Source organism: Pristis pectinata, chromosome 7 (assembly GCF_009764475.1).
Source record: "Pristis pectinata isolate sPriPec2 chromosome 7, sPriPec2.1.pri, whole genome shotgun sequence".
Taxonomy (NCBI): domain Eukaryota; kingdom Metazoa; phylum Chordata; class Chondrichthyes; order Rhinopristiformes; family Pristidae; genus Pristis; species Pristis pectinata.
The window spans coordinates 85,490,697-85,507,940 of NC_067411.1; the positions used below are offsets into that span (position 1 = coordinate 85,490,697).

At 39.5% G+C, this 17,244-nt stretch overlaps 1 protein-coding gene across 1 annotated transcript in view; it reads left to right on the forward strand.

Annotated features, from left to right (window-relative positions):
• The first annotated feature begins 1,223 nt into the window (after window positions 1-1,223).
• sema6a (sema domain, transmembrane domain (TM), and cytoplasmic domain, (semaphorin) 6A) overlaps window positions 1,224-17,244 on the forward strand; it is a 130,747-nt gene continuing 114,726 nt past the window's right edge. Inside the window, exon 1 of the mRNA XM_052020010.1 lies at window positions 1,224-1,260. The gene's annotated coding sequence lies outside the window, so the exon portion shown is untranslated. The remainder of the gene's footprint in view (window positions 1,261-17,244) is intronic.

Sequence of the window (17,244 nt, forward strand, 5' to 3'; positions counted from 1 at the left end):
TGAAATGTGATCAGGAACAAGATACAGGGTCGTAGCAGATGCCAGGTGGCAGTGTGATCACTTTTCAGCATATAGCTGCTGGCAGCAAAATGGCCAAGTTTCTAAGATGAGAAAATCACCTTGGAATCTGCCCAACTGCACATAACTTTACTTTATGAATATCTACTCCTGTCCACAGTCCAGAAACATCTCTCCTGCCATTCTCTGCACAGAAGTACTTCTGTGTGCAATGAACCCCCGCCCCCACCCCACCTCCCCTCGAAACGTCATTGCCCCTACTCTGGTCTAATGGTTTTGTCCATGATGAGAGGTCAGTCTGCTTCTGAATCTGAGCCAAAATAGAAGATACAATTGAAGTACCATTGGCAGCAGTAGTTCTTGTATGTCAATTCAAAGTGTTCAAAAATCTTTTTCCAATGGAAGTTTGGTGTTTGTGCTTAGCAACAGTTCATTTGGTTTCCAGGGTTGCCACAGACATTGGTCTTGTTATTGATGTTAATCCTGGAAAGTAGATCTGTTATGAACATACTAATGATGAAGATAAAGATTTAGCCTAAAAATCTTCTAATCCTCTTGAACTTACAGAAGGAACCAAAAGAAGATCCCACGGGAACTGTGCAGAGCGACAGATTAAATCTAAATAAAGGAATAAATTTTCAGTGAAAAAATTATAGCTTTGATTGTCCGCATCACCTACATTTATAGAAAACAGTTGACTGGACAAATCCTTGCCCCAAAACCTATTTTTAAGCATTCAAACATTGAATGTTGCAGGAAGTTAAGGTCCTTATAATGAAACTTTCTATGTTGATAGTTACAATATATAATTGTTTTTCAAACAATATGTCATTAATAACATTGCCTGGCAGTAACTGTTTCTCACCACTTCTAAATTGAGAACTCTCGGCCAATTTGGGAAGCTGTTGCATGCAGAATTGATCCTAATCGTTCATCCGCAGGATGGGAGATCCCTTCCTGCTTCAAATTCCATACTTCCTTTTCCAGGATGACTGATTTCAGCTGATAGCACCAGGTTTTCCTATTATAACGTGCAGAATGTACGTAAAATCCTGTGGAACTATTGGTCATGTGAAGAGCCCTCCACTTGTCACCCATCCTGTGCGTAGTTCCTTTGTTTATTGCAGCACATGGTTGGCCGTAGATATCTTTTATTGATATGTCAGTTCTTTACTATCTGGAATAGAACACTTCTCCGCTGTGAGCTGGGCTCAGCATTTGGACTTTGCAATAAGAAAAAAGGTATGCTATTTTCTGCAACATTTGTCAAAATGTAATTATGGTTTTTGATAAACTTAACAACATCTTTATGTCGCAGGTGTATCTCGGCATGAAATTGATCTTACATTTCCTGGTCAGAATTTGAAAGTTCAACATAGAAAATTAATTATTTAAAGCCAATTGTTCCAGGAAAGTTAAGCTTTATATCCAGTGTTCACTAGAAAGAATTATGAGTAACTGCGGTGGAGTATCACTCTGCAATCCCCAGTATTTGCTGAGTTTAACATTTTGGTACAGAGTAGGCTTTTGGTATACAAAATATGTGATCAGATAGCCAGTGAAATAATCTGGCACTTATGAAAGACATCCCATGTAGATGTTCTGGATCCACTGTAAATTGTGTTGTAGTATCTGACAAAATCTTAAAGAAAACTATCGCACTGACTTATGCCAAATGGGAATTTTGTTGAAAAATGGAACAAATAATGAGAGTGAAAAAAGGGAGTGAAATATTTAGGAAGAAATCTTAGACCCATTCTCACTCCTTGTTTTGTTTTCCACCAAAACCCTGATTTGCTCTGGGTCGGGTCCACATTCCACTCAGTCTGAAAATACTTTATACTTTCAAAATGAACTTAAAGTGGAAAGAAAACATTATCCAAAGTGGCCAGATTCATACTGAGGTTATATCTTGGACCAGATGTGCCAAGCTGAATGCAGCATCCCAGGATTTATTATAGAATCTCATTTGGAGCCATAGGACTGTGCTCCGGGAAATATTAATTTAATTGCCTGCTGCATACTGTGACAGAGTTGGCTAAAGCCTGCTGAAGATTTTCAGTGTTGTGATTTATAAAAGATCAGATTGACAACCCAAATCTGTGCCAACAAGATTTATTTCAAAGATATGATTGCCCCCCCGCCCCCCCCCCACACACACACACATTTATTGTGAGACACCCCAGCGATGAATGCACAAATGCCCTTTGCATCTTTTCTCCTCTGTGACAAAGCTGAGCTGCTAAAAAGACTTCAGTTACATTTTCATTAACACTGGCAGCAATGTATTTACTTACTATTAGAAGTAAAAGAGTTAAAGCTTTGGTTTATGTTGAATTTCCAATGATTCTTGAGCATTGCATTCTGTCATTAATTGTTTGAGAGATATACAACATGTGCAAGGTAGACCTGCTGTGCAAACACTAGTAGAATTTTCTAATTTACCATATCCTGGTGGGATGATAATTTCTCTCCTGAAATTGAAGCCATCAGCTTTGCTGATGGGCAGTCCTGCTGTGCGTGACTAACAGGTATAGGCTCAGAGAGATTTCAGTGGATTTCAGTTTAAGTTAGCATTACATAGAATTCTCTTATTGCAATGAGCTGTGGAGATTTCTTGTTTGAATAAGTGTTTTATGCAATGTGAAAAATGGAATGTGAAAAACAGCTTATAATACAACAATAACAATTATGTCAAACCATTACAGGGAAATGTCAATGTGTTCTTAAGTTGAGGACTGAGATAAATTAAAATGGCTGATGAGATAATAAATGATTGTGTGTTGTTAAATACGTTTTTGATTTGATACGGTCATTTGATGGGAGCAATTAGTCGGCAAGAGGAATATTTGTCAAAACTACAAGAGTCAACAGCTTTCCTCATCAAAACACAAGCACAACATTCCAGCCCTGTAAGTGCTGTACAGAAGAGCATCATGTAGATGCAAGGGACTGTGAATGCCGGAATCTAGACTCTTGCAGAGAATAGCAACAAACAATCTGCTGGAGGAACTCAACAGGTCAAGCAGCATCTGTGGGCAGGGAAGAATTGTCGACAATCTTTTGTTGCGGGAGAGCAATCATGCTTGGTTTCCAGTATCAGAAGTCTGAAGGATGTGGAAAGTATTAGGCTGTTCAGTCTTGTTAGTGGGTGACTGATGGGTTACAAAGCTTTACAACATAATAAGTAGTATAGAAAGAGAAATTCACAGCAATAATTTGTGATATAATATGAAAGAAGAGCAAGCTTCAAACTAATGGAAAGGAAATTAGCTCCAAAGTTAGTAGATTTGTCTTTGCACATTGTGATTAACACTAACTGCTGTCTGAGACGATGGAAGAAAACATAACAGGCCAGGCTTTGTGGAGAAATCCCATTCATCCACAAAACCTGCAACAGGTCTAACCTCCACGGCACCTCCATTGACCTGAACGGCCACAAGGGGCCAGGGTATGCAGCAACTTATTTCTTTTAATTAATTGAGTTGAGTTTTAAATAGTTCTTTTTAAGTATTCTTAAATGTTTTAAGTATTTTTAAGTTTCATTTTTTATTGGAAATAAATTTCAATATTGTAATTGTTTGATTTTAATTTTGTATGTGATAGATATTTAGAAACATTTATTTTTTTGACATATTTGACAGTGAGCCAGATTTCTCAGCTGTTTGATGAGCAGGTCTTGTTCTGGTTCTCCACTATGTGCAAGAATTTACTCATGAAAAACCCCAGAATAAGGATAGTACCAGGCTAGGATTGAAACCCAGGGAATAGCAGAAGTTAAATTTTGATTTATAGTGTAGGATCGTGTGGAACAAGAACTTCTCTTCACTGTAAAACATTGTGGCCTAAATTGATGGGCAGGTAGGAATAAATATTTTCTGGAAAGATGATCTAAAACAAATTGAATAGTCTTCCTCATATCTTGTGAACATTATTGCCTGGATTGGAGAGCCTGTCTTATGAGGATAGGTTGAGTGAGCTAGGACTTTTCTCTTTGGAGCGAGGGAGGATGAGAGGTGACTTGATAGAGGTGTACAAGATGATAAGAGGCATAGATCGAGTGGACAGTCAGAGACTTTTTCCCAGGGCGACAATGGCTAACATGAGGGGACATAATTTTAAGGTGATTGGAGGAAGGTATGACGGGGATGCCAGGGGTACGTTTTTCACACAGAGAGTGGCGGGTGCGTGGAACACACTGCCGGCAGAGGTTGTGGGGGCAGGTACATTAGGGACATCTGAGACTATTAGATAGACACATGAATGATAGAAAAATAGGGGGCTATGTGGGAGGGAAGGGTTAGATAGATCTTAGAGCAGGATAAAATGTCAGCACAACATTATGGGCCGAAGGGCCTGTACTGTGCCGTAGTGTTCTATGTTCTATGCATCGTGTGTGTGTGTGTGTGTGTGTGTGTGTGTGTGTACATGTGTGTGTCTGCTTTGGTGGTAAATTTAACTTTTACACTTCAGCATCAATCTTTCCTGAAAGTGAGTTGTAATGTATGAGACAACTACAGAACATATAGCTTTATATATTGCTTGTGTAACTTCATTAACTAATTGATACTTTTCAGATCACTCCTCCATTGAATTTGATATAAATCCTGGATTTCAAAATTATGAATGCAGAACTAGAAGCAAAAGAAAATGATTTGCCTTGTTAAGATAGTTACTTACTGATCTACTGGAATATCTTGGCTAGCACTTACCATAACAAGTAATTTAATGGTTGCCCACACAGCAAGAACTCTATAGAGAATGTAACAATATTTATGAGGGTTTTTTTTGCTGAGTGGTTTCACTGGGGAATCTACTGTTTGTAAACAAAAAGCACAGAGTTGAGCTTTGATTATTTTTACACTGCACCACTTGGTTGTATTTACCCTTCTCTTTGATTATTAATGTTGGGTGGCTGACAACACTCTGACTCCAAGCCAAAGTATTCAACCGGAGACATGAGACAAGAGCAGGAAAGGCGATCTCCGAGGGCAATAAACTCTCTGTGTATTCTCTAACAAAGCCTGAAAAATTTGCTTCCGGTTTGTGGGGAAATTTTTTTAAGGATTCATTCATCTTGAAAGCAACAAAAAAAATATGGGTTTCTTTCTAGAAATGAGGTAAGAACATTTGCAATGAAGTGAAGTGCTGTTACTTCTGACTGTTGTGGTGGATTTTTAGGAAAAAGCCAACCAGTCAAAATGTCAATTTAACTTCATATTCTCAACAAAAAGGTTTACTCTGAGGCATGGATTAAGGACAACAGAGGAAAAAATACTTTCACATTTGAAGAAATTCCCTTTTAAAGTTGTGATTTCCAAAACAGACTCAACCTAGTTAGCACTTTGCTGGTCAATAGTGACACGTGTTTCTGATTAACTTATTAAGCATTTAAAGCGTTGATGTTAATAATTATTTGTAAATTAGAAATATTTAAATTTGCTAGTCTGTTGGCTTTGTTGGGAAATCAGTGTGTTTTGTTCTACAAAGAGGTTGGATTTAGTCAGTAATGATTGCAGCACATTTCTGAATAAAATCAATGAACGGGAAAGGAGAGCAGCTTTATGCTGAGACCACGGTACAGTAATACATACAACAGACATGGCTTTTCTGGCCACTAGAATGAGTTTTTTTTTGCATTTCTTCTGATGTCTCTCTCAACTGAACAGAGGTGAGTAAATCTATTAAAGTTCTCATGAGACCATTGAACATAACTTGAAGGATAAGGGCATTGAAAGGTACAGGATATATGGAAGCATTAGTTATATTCACTATTGTCTTGGTATGAAAGGGGGCCCAGCATGATAGCATGCACTGTTCATGGAAAATGTGTGTGTGATGAGGGGAAAGAAGGAAGGAAGCGGGGGGAAGGTGGGGATGGGGAACGTGGGTGCTTAGCTAATCTCAGTGATGGTATCTGGGGGATAACGTGGGAGGAAAGGTTTCGAGCACCTGGTACTAACAGGAAACTGTGAGCTAATCCTTTAACTCTTGAAGGAACAACATAACTCTGAGCAACAAATTTAGGAAAGTTTTGTTTTTGCTCTTTCCTTGAAATATTTCTGTTGTATTTTATGAAATAGTTCAAGTTGGCAAGGCTGTGCAGCAGAACTTATTTAGTGGAGTACCTCTTAGGAATTTCGAGATGTATTCCTCATTTTAAGATGAACCTATACCATCATTAGCTGCAAGCTTAAATTAAATCAGTATGTTGCAATAGTTTGAAGGAAAGAATTGCTCAAAAGTGAAATCTTTGCTCATTGGCCCAGATTTCATGGTTGTAAACATAGTGAAACAGTTAGTGTTCACTCATATTGCACTATGAAGCTGGCAGTAAATTTTGGAAATTGTATATGAGAAGTTAAATACAAAAATCCAGAAGTTATTGTTAATGATACCAAGCTCTTTCAGAGAATGGGCCATTAAAATGCTTCCCAGTGAAAACTGGGTCAAGCTGTGGTGATCACTTGAGTAAATAGTTTTGTACCTGATCACATCAATTGTAACAACAATGACATTTAAGCACTTGTTGTCAAACATTAAGCATTTTATCATTGGGTTACATTTGTGGAAGAAATTTATTTCATGCCAGTTACTGGTGAGTTGGTTAACAGATGGGAAACAATGAATAGGAATAAATGAGTCTTTCTAAGGTTGACAGGCTGTGAACAGTGTGGTGCCACATGGATCATGGGCCCCAATTATTCCCAATCTAAATCAATGATTTGGTTGAAGGGACCAATTGCAACAATTCTAAGTTTGCTGATGACATGACATCATTGATTGCATTCAAAACAGTGATCAATGGATTTCTGAATATTAAAATATTCCTAAAAGGAATGTAAGAATACCTTAATATTCAGAAATATTCAGAATGATTGCATTCTGCCAGAGCCCTCTGAGGTAGAGAATTTCAAAAGTTCACCATCCTCCTGGGTAAAGAAATTTGTCTTAGTCCTTAATGACTTACCCCTTATTTTGAGACTATGACCATTAGTTCTGGAATCCTTAGCGAGGGGAAATATCCCCCTGAATCTGTTGAGCCTCCTATGTATTTTGTAAGTCTCAGTGAGGCCACCTCTTATTCTTCTAAATTCTAGGAATGTAGGAGTAGGCAGGAAAATGGTGTTGCGATGGAAGATTGACCTTGTTGAATGGCAGAGCAGGCTTGAGTGCCAAATGACCAACTCTTGTTCCTAATACTTATGTACTGGCACAAAGTATGTGATGAGATGTAAACAGACAAGCAAATATTTTAGTAAATCCACAAATTTGCCATGCAGCCTTATTTTAAACTGAACAGGTGAGCTGCAGACATTAGTCAGGTGTCTTGACTCAGTATGTCAGTATAAGAAAGTATATGAAATATGAAAACTTTGAGCTCACTGGTTAATGCTTTGGGAATTGCACCCAATATTGACACTAGGCTTGAAATGGTGGGGTAAAGTGAAGGGTGCAGAGAACATTCATTGCAGGTTCTGCCTATTCAAAATCTAACTTCAGTTGGGAACTCACAATTGGCAGTAAAACTCCAATTTCACCAATGTACAAAGAGTCATTTTTACATTTCCTTTCCATTGAAGTCCATAGAACTGAATTCACAGTTGCCACTACCAACCAGGAAGAATTTGTAGACACCAATAATTGCTTTTTGTAGACATGTTGCAGACCTAGAATTTGGCAGCTTCCAACATGCACACTTCCAACATGCACACTTCCAACAAGTCTGAGCATGGGAAATTAGCTGCCATAACTGATTCCACCTCTGTCCCACCCCCACCATGTCATTTTCATTCCCTAATATAATGTAGACTATGTTGAATTTCTTCCCCAAAATATCCTAGATTGTATGGATTTTAAAGCATTTGTTTTCAAAATAAGCAACTGCTCCTTCCAAAGGGAATTTTCCTGAAATGAAGCTGACAGTGTAATACAGTTCTATTCCTGATGTTCACAGCTCTGCATAGTTATGACTTCAAATCTTACACAATAGCCAACCTTTTGACTATTTCCTACAAAGAAGGATTCTGTCTGATTGACTTTCTTTCTCCATTACCTCTGAAGTTAGTGGCAATACCACAACTGCTGAGATCAGCCAGCCCAGTCCCCAGTCAAATCTTTGAGCTTCGCATCCTCATGTCACAATGATCAGTGGCTCTATCCACAAATCTTTCATCCTTGAACTAAAAAATTCAGCTTCAATTTCAGGTGATACAATTATATGGTATATTCCAAGTCAATCATTTAGCTCTGTTCTATCAGCAAATGTCCACATCGAGCAAGGTATAGACAACACTCAGGCATGGGCTGATAAGTGGCAGGCAGCATTTGCACCACATGTGACTCACTTCCTGACAACCCAAAGCCTTTCTTGCATCTACAGAACACCAATCAAGAGCAGGACAAATTTGCCATGATGAGTGCAGCTCCTACAATGCCCAAGATGCTTGTACCATCCAGGTCAGAGCAGTCCTTTTGATGGTTACTCCACCCACAACCTTAAACATTCAGTCCCTCCACCACTGGCTCTGAAAGGTTCTATGAAGTGCAATGCAACCCCTTGTCCAGCCTCCTTCAGCAGCACCTCCCAAACCCGCAACCTCTACTTCCAAGAAGAACAAGAATGGCAGGCATAGGGAACACCAACCCACATGTTCCTCTCCAATTCACACACCATCCTCACCTGAAGATATATCATTGGTTCTCATCATCATCAAGCCTACATCCTGGATCTCCCTCTTCACAGCCTTCACTGAAAGGACTGCAGTTTTTGATATGATATAAAAATACGATAAGATGAGGTATCTTTATTAGTCACCTCTACATCGAAACACACAGTGAAATGCATCTTTTTGCGTAGAGTGTTCTGGGGGCAGCCCGCAAGTGTCACCACTCTTCCGGCGCCAACGTAGCATGCCCACAACTTCCTAACCCGTACGTCTTTGGAATGTGGGAGGAAACCGAAGCACCCGGAGGAAACCCACGCAGACACGGGGAGAACGTACAAACTCCTTACAGACAGCGGCCGGAATTGAACCCAGGTTGCTGGCGTTGTAATAGCATTACGCTAACCGCTACACTACCAAATCTTATTAGCGCTGCTTTTTTGATATAAATATTTTTAAAGCTCTGCCTACATGTTATAAGATCAAAATCATATGTAATTTAAGGAATTGTTACACAGATCTTAATATCTGATTTAACCTAATTATTTACTGAATCTAAATCTAAATTTGCTTTCATTTTCTTCCAACTCTGGTGAGAATCACAAAGTAATTTTTGTGCCGGATGAGGAACTCAAGCAGTGGATGTACGGAAAGGACCTGAAATAGAGTAGTAGCTCCAGCTAGGGGAGGAATCAGAATGTCAGTGAGGGTCCACCAGGGAGCTGAGATGTGGATTTCTCGGTGGTTTGGGACCACCAGCCAGATGGCAGGAAGAAGCATTGTGGGAGGAAGGAATACACTCATGGGAGCACAGCAGCAAAGAGAAGCACGAGAGGAGGACTTACAGGACCTGCGGGAGCAGAGTTGCAGTCAGCAGCACTTTGGGAGGTGGTGGCAGAATGTCAGGGAGGAGCACATATTCAAATGCACCAAAGAGCAGAGTGGCTTCCAAAAAATATACTTTATTCATTAGCTCATTATAGATAAAATACATTTATGAGGAAAGATGAATTATCTTGTTTCGCCAAAAGGATTGGCAACTGTTGCACAATGTTCAAAGTGTGCAATGTTCTTATGGATTCCTCAGTATGCCAGTACTGAGCATTTCTTTTTGCAAGGATGAAATAGCAATTGAGTTCGGGAAGTGCTGGCTGAAAGATTAACAGGCCTCCTTTTGGCTGATTCGAAGTGATGGGACCAATAATGCCTCGCATCACTATGTAAGAATGTGCTAATGTAACATCAGTGCTTCAGAGGTTAGCGCAGCACAAAAACAAAACTTAACCAAATGTCGACGCAGAGAAAAGAATTCAGAAAGCCACCACTATGTGACAAATTTATTGGAAAGTTTTGCAGCAAGAATTGGACATAGTATTTTGGTTTCCTGTTCTGGTTACACTCACTTAGACCTGCTCTCTGTAGTCTATAGATTTAAAAACAAATGTCTGCAAATCTTCAACTACATCATCCTGTGAGAGTCTCAGAGCAGACCAGGTGTTACTCTTACTCCCCACACCCTCCTCCACTATTTAATTGAAGGTGTCCGTCTCTGCTCCCATGGGAGCTTGTTCAATGACTCTTTAAACCATACAGACCTGGGTTTAAACTCAGCTACAGTTAATCTCAGGTGAAAAACAGAAGCAGTGTTACAATTGGTCTCTGCATTCTTGGGTGTGGATTTTCATCTATATTGCCCGGGCAGTAATCCCAACAATGCAGATTGAATTTTCCTTCCAATGTGAATGGAGTGATAATCAAGCACGATGTTCTTTTGTTTGCCTTTAGGAGCAGAACCTGTCATAACCATTTCAGGTTCGAATCCCCCGATCAGTCCAGACTTTGTTGCCAAACAACAAATGTAACTCCAAGATGTGGCCCTAAAACTTGTGTCAGGGCAGGATGTTATTATGTGCCCTATAGATTAATTTTGGTTTCCACAGTGGTAGGCAGGTGAAGTTTTAAGGTACCACTTTCCCATGGTCGGGGTATTGTCTCATGGTAGGGATATCAAAAACAATTTGGCATAGTTTTAAAGTGAGAGGCAGGAGTTTTAAACGGGATCTGAGAGGTAAGTTTTCCACACAGAGAATGGCTGATATCTGGAATGTGCTGCCAGAGGAGGCGATGGAATCAGATACAATTTCTACATTTAAGAGGCATTTAGACAGGCACTTATATAGGCAAGGCATAGATGAATACAGTCCTAATGCAGGCAAATGGGTGGTCAGCATGGACTGGTGGGCTGAAGGGCCTGTTTCTGTGCTGCACAACTCTCTAATTCTATGACTCTACAATATGCACATAAAGGTTTAACAGAAAATTTTCTCAAATCCTCAACCATATTATCCTTTGAGAGTTTCAGAGCAGGTCACAAGTTATTTCAACCCTCGCACTCTCCTCCACTGTTTAATTGAAGATGTTTGCCTCTGTCCCGGCTGGAGTTATTCAGCGACTGATTACAGCCTTCTCATGAGCCCATTGCTTAAATGGATCCCTGAATTAGTAACTAATGTCATCAGCTGAAGGTCGATTATTGACTCCTTGGTCAAAATCAAGCTGTAGAAAGGATGTGAGATCAAAGCCAGTAGAGATGAAAATCTATGCCATGGGTTAGGTAGAGGAAATTTGGTCAATTACTCAACAACTCTTGCTTGAGGTATATTTATTCATCAGCTGAGGGTAAAAGTGAACTTGGCAGTAATGTTTTCTTGTTAGTATTCATGGTCCAGACTCACACATAAATACTTGGCTATGAAACTGGGCCATCACTTTGAAATAGTCCCTCGCAAGGTGGCAATACCTCTGGCAGAGGCACTGAGAACAGAAAGTAGGTTAAAAAGGAAATTTCTTCCTTCTGTTGCAGACAGCTGGAAATGCTTATAATTGAACTGACAAAGTACTTGCTTGAAGCAACAAGATGTAAAATCATAAACAAAGATTCAAGGATTTTGGCAGAAAAGGACACAGAGAGTCATGGAATTGCTTGTTCAAAAAAGTTTCTAATATGTAGAAATTGCTGTGGAAGCCGATTGGAATGTAAAGTGATCCTGTGATCCCATCCCTTTGTCATAAGGGGATTACAATCCCACATTGTAGTCACAGTTTGGAGGTGATCCCATGATCCGTCACTATGCTTGGAATGTGGAACCAATCCTGTGATCCCACCATCTAACTGTAATATGAAAGTGATCCTGGGATCCTGTACCATATTCATAATGTGGGGGTAATTCCTTGATCCCAACCATGTTTGTAATGTGGGTGTGAGCCCATGATTTCACACTGTGATTGTAATGTGGGTGAGATTCCACAATCATACACAAGATTATAATATAGAGGTAATCCTGTGATCCCACACTAAATATAATGTGGATTGGACTGTATGGTCCCACACTAATTTAGCGTGGATTTAGCAGTGATCTCATACTGTGATACCAATATGGAAGTGACCCCATAATCTTACTGCATAGATATGTTGTGATCCCACAGAGCTGGCAGGGAGGAATGATTGCAGGAAGGTACAAGAAACCTTGCTTAAAAGTTCTGTAGTAGACCTCTATGCCATGGATCTTACAAGGGCAACCTTGCCACTGGGAGAAGTTTCATGGAATTGCCACATATATCATATATCCTCATTGATAATTAGTTTGAGAATACGTATTCAAAACCCTAATCCTCACCAGTTTATTGCCTTTTCCCAATTCTGTCTTATTATCTCCTGGAAAGCACAAACATATGCTGATTATTATCCCAAGGGCATCATTACTAATGTGGTGTCTTGTCAAAGTCTCCAATCATTTTACTTGAGCAGAAATCATGGGTAAATAACCATACTGATTTTTTTAAAAAAGGACTCATTCTCTACAGACTCCATAGGTTGAGTGAGCTAGGACTTTTCTCTTTGGAGAGAAGGAGGTTGAGAGGTGACTTGATAGAGGTGTACAAGATGATGAGGCATAGATCGAGTGGACAGTCAGAGGCTTTTTCCCAGGGCGACAATGGCTAACATGAGAGTACATAATTTTAAGGTGATTGGAGAAAGGTATAAGGGGGATGTCAGGAGTAAGTTTTTTTACACAGAGAGTGGTGGGTGTATGGAACGCACTGCCTGCAGAGGTTGTGGGGGCAGATACATTACTGACATTTAAGACACTCTTAGATAGACACATGAATGATAGAGAAATGGGGAGCTCTGTGGGAGGGAAGGGTTAGATAGATCTTAGAGCAGGATAAAATGTCGGCACAACATTGTGGGTTGAAGGGCCTGTACTGTGCTGTAATATTCTATGTTCTATGTAACTCCACCCACATAGTGAAGATTAACATAGACCCCAGAGACTATTGGCAGAGTGTTCAATGGGGCAACAAAGTGCAATCAGTCCTCCACTCTGCTCCATGCTGCACTCTGGACAGAAAACCCCAACATATCTTTCTGCTTTTACCATGCTGAATGAGTGCCACTCGTGGTAGAGCAGATCAAGCAACAACATGGTACAATACAGACATGTGCATTGTTTTCTCTGAGGTAGTAAAACATGATTTTGATGCACAGCTAGTGCAATCAGCATTGCCACATTCTCATTGTGGCCACTGAACTTCCCCTAGTGTCAGGGGAATGTTTGTAAAGGTCAGTAATGCTAAAATTGCAACAGGAAACCAATTTGCAGGTGGCATCAGTCACTGACTGCATCTTTGGTCAGTGGCGGGAAGATAAGCCATGTAGGAGAAGAATTCTGCTGCTTTCAACACAGAACATTAGATCATCTACACTGCAGGGCATCAGTTGTGCTGTTGCCATAGGAAACAATCTTGTGATATAAGGATGGCACAAATAAATGGGCAGTTCCATCAACACTTGAAATTTGAAAGATGTTGTCCTGACTCTTATACTTAAAATGACCTGTACATTTTATTTTCATCTCAGCCTATATATCAAGAAAGGCACTAAGATTGCCATGGTGATGGAAAATATCTTACAACAATCTGAAGACGCTAACATAAGAAAATAGTATTCCTACCATTTTCAGGATTTGAAATTTCTTTTCTGAAGATTTATATGACAGATATTCCTGTTTCTCCCCCTCTGAGTAGACCAGTCGCATTTGTCCTCAGACACAAAGCATTTACCCTACACAGTGGTAACTGTCATTTCATTCAAGGGCCAGACTGCCATCTTCAAAAGAATCAAAAGCAAATTTGAATCACAGTCGCTGAAGTGGCTCATAATATTGTGAGTGAAATGTGGGACAAAACTAACACAGATGGTGGCAAGCTAAGTGAAAAAAGATGTCTATTAGAAACCTGGTACCAATTTTTTTACATCTTGAAGTTCTAAAGACTCATCCATCAAATTACTATGGTAGAAGCCCCACTTTCATTACAGCTCCTTATTTGTATCTGAAGAAAAATATCTGCTCATTAAAAGCGGTGTTACTAATATCAAGAAATATGAATTTGTTAATGCAGAATATGCAATGTTGTTAATAATCTTGACTGTTTACTAATGTAAAAAAATACTTTAATAACATCAAACTTTTAAACTGGAAAGAGTGCAAAAAATTATTTATGAGGACTGGAGGGCTTGAGTTATAATGAGAGACTGGATAGGCTAGGACTTTTTTCCCCTGGAGGGTAGGAGGATGGAGTGTGACCTTATAGAGGATTAGAAAATTATAAGGGGCCTAGACAAGGTGAATAGACACAGCCTTGAGTTTGGCTGAAGGGCCTGTCTCAGTGCTGTTTTGCTCTATGACTCTATAACTCGATGTAACCAAATGAATTTTCTGTGATACTGTAGTTGAAAAAATATATTGTGTATAATGGAGTAGTATGTTTCTCCCCCAGTATAGATAAAGTGATCAAAAAATGCCTAGATAAATGGACATCACTCATGACTCACAGTTGCACCTCTTCATCGCAAATTCCTTTTTAGTAGTTAAAAATATATTGTTACGTGTTGCACTAGGGCCACCACATTTGATAAAATACTGAAAAGATCTAATGAGAGTACTACGAGTTATATTGTGCATGTGGACCTCCACAGGCATTTGACAAAGTACCACATAATGGGGCGAAAGGGACTGTGGCAACATGAAAACAAAATTGGCTAAAGGACAGAAAACAGAGAATAGTACTGAATGTTTGTTTTCCGGAAGTATACAGTGATATTCCCAGGAGAATTAGGGCCACTGCCCTTCTATATACACATATATATGACCAGGACTTGAAAAATGAGGGTATAATTTCAAATTTTGCAGTTGAGGCTTGTTATGGATTAGGTTACTATTTGGTGAATGTCCCTTTAAGACATAGTACAGTAGTGTGTGTGTGTGGCGTTATTACGACAATAACAGGAGATAACGACATGCTGGTTTTTTGGTTCAGTCAGAGAGAGAGAGGAGAAAGAGAGACACTGTCTGCTGGTCTCTGTATCAATGGATCAAAAATAATAACTGGTTCTGTCTCTACAATCCACGTGTGGATTTTTGGAATAATCCAGTGGAGTCCACTTTGTCGTTGACCTGTAGTGGGAAACAGGTATTTGTGTGGACAGCCACGTCTCAAATGCTTTTCGGGGTGGCAGATACTTCGGAACAAAGCAGTGGAGTCCACTTTGTCATTAACCTGTAGAGGGAAAGAGGTATTTGTGTGGATGGCCACAATTTGAATGCTTTTCGGGGTAGCAGATACTTCGGAACAAAGCAGTGGAGTAGTCACTACTGAGTAGACACTGAAGTGTCATATGGGTTCCATCGTGGAACATTTGGATTTCGTAATGTCTCTATTTTCTCTCTATGTTTTGTCTTCAGTCAACCGTGGTTTTGCAAAAGCCTTTGTTCACATTTCACCTTATGGCTTGCTGAACCAAACTTTGAGAACTATTCCTGGACTTGGAGTTTGGGAATTTGCCACACACACACACACACACACACACTTAGAGTTTAGTTTTGGGGGTTAATGTTTAATATCTAACATTTTTACTTTTATTTATTATAAGTAGTTATTAATAAAATAGTTTCTAACACATACATGCCTCTGTGTGTTTCTTTTGTTGCTGGTACATAACAGGCTAAATTTGGAAATTTAATATAGTGAGGAGGAGAGTAAAAACGAGCATGTGTATACAAAGCTTTAAAGGCAAAAAGAGTCAAGATGTTTTAAAAGTGTACATGGAATCCTTGGCCATATTACTAGAGGGACAAAATATTATAGCAAGGAAGTTAAGCTACACCTTTACAATTCACCATTTAAGCCCTAGAAGATGTATTGTACCCAACTCTGGCAACCACACACCACGAAGGATTTAAAAGCATTGGAGAGGATACACAAGGGATTTACCAGAATGGCACCAGTTCTGTGAAAACGGTGAGGAAACTAATGCCAGAAATCTAAAGCAAAAACAGAAAATGCTGGAAATACTCAGCAGGTCAGGCTGCATCTGTGGGAAGAGAAACAGCACTCACATTTCAGGTTGGAGACCCTTCTTCAGAATTGAAAAGGAGACAAAAGAAGCTTCTTAAGCTGCAGGGAAGATGAGGGAGGGGTATGTCTCTGATAGGGTAAAACTCAAGTGATCATGGGAATAAATTGCAAACAAGGTTATCTGGTCAATGAGTGAATGGGAGCAGTTGGAGAGTGAGAACATAGACAAAAGAATGTGGGAGTTGCAAATTGCAGAGTCAGAGGATAAGCCCAGAGGTCAGAAAAGTTGAAGAGGAGATTTAACACTCATTTTGATCAAGTAAAAAAGGAGTAACTACTTCCAACGATAGGAATGTTGACAGCCAGAGCTCGCAGAATTCTGGTAACTGGCAAAAGAATCAGAGGCAAAAAGCGGAAGTATTTTTGTAGACAGTGACCTGTTGTGATCTGAAATGCAGTTTGGAAGGGGAAGTAGATTCCTTGTGAATATCTAAGGGGAATCAGAATAATATTTAAAAGGAAAAAGGGGGATTGGGATAAATTGGATAGTTCTGTTAAGGAGCTGGCACTGGCTGAATGGAAGACATTTGTGGCATTTCATGCTCTGAGCAAATGATTCCACAGCTCAATTACTATCATTGTCAAGACTATATGCATTGTTTCATGCAAAGTTGTGATCAAAATAGGTGCATTAAAACTCAGGAAAACTATCTATTCTTCCCAGATGTACTCTTCATGATGGATTACCACCTGGTATCTGGCCATACAATGCTCGAGTATCAATTAATTTTTTATCAAATTGTAAGTCTGCATTTAAAGCTTCTGATAAGAATCAAAGTAGCAAGCAGAATTATCAGTTTGCTGTCAAGCTCAATGCTGCCTGGTGGGAGGGAAGGATAAGGCTACAGGTTTGGCCTGACTAAAACATAAAGTGGGAGATTTATAACATTTCATTGGCACTGATGCAAGAAGAAGGTAGATCTGTAGCTGGAGCACTGGGCCAGGATTTGGAGAGGAGGCCTTGCCTTTGCTTAGCTTAAGCAGAAGTAAAGAAATGTCAAAACAGGGGAAAATGAGAACAACCACTGAAATATTTTACCTTGCAACATTATTGTTCTACAGTGAAATATGTGCAGAATGA